The following is a 515-nucleotide window of genomic DNA, read 5'->3' on the forward strand; positions in this document are numbered from 1 at the left end:
TATGTGTATAAAAGGTTATATCTGTATAGTAGATTTTAGGTGCAATGCATTGATGTGTATAGTACTATTATTTGCGATGAAGCTCATTAATCATTTTTGACAGCTGTCAAATTCTATACCTTGGCATCTGGACGTGACCTGCTAGCTGCAGACTGGATAGGAAATCTTTCATGAATAGAAAATACAATGCCTATTTAATACCCAGGCAATATGACGTTTTTAGAATCAGATACCATGAGTATAAGAGTAGTAGCTCCTTAATATGCATATCCTTGTTTTTGATTTTTTTTAGAATCAGATGCCATGAGTATAACAGTAGTAGCTCCTTAATATGTACCATATATGCTGGCGTATAAGACGGGTTTTTAGACCCAAAAACACTGCCTGAAAATCGGGGGTCGTCTTATACGCCGGGTATACTGTATGTAGCTTCGGCTACATACAGTATACCGCGCTGAGCCAATCACGGCAGGCTTTGTATTCATTAATACAAAGCCTGTATTAATGAATACAAA

General features: G+C 36.9%; 1 protein-coding gene across 1 annotated transcript in view; it reads left to right on the forward strand.

Annotated features, from left to right (window-relative positions):
* The window catches only part of AMPH (amphiphysin), a 171,884-nt gene that overhangs the window by 126,841 nt on the left and 44,528 nt on the right, over nt 1-515 (forward strand). The window lies entirely within an intron of this gene.

This window comes from Nanorana parkeri, unplaced genomic scaffold, assembly GCF_000935625.1.
Source record: "Nanorana parkeri isolate BGI_ZX_2015 unplaced genomic scaffold, ASM93562v1 scaffold357, whole genome shotgun sequence".
Lineage (NCBI taxonomy): Eukaryota > Metazoa > Chordata > Amphibia > Anura > Dicroglossidae > Nanorana > Nanorana parkeri.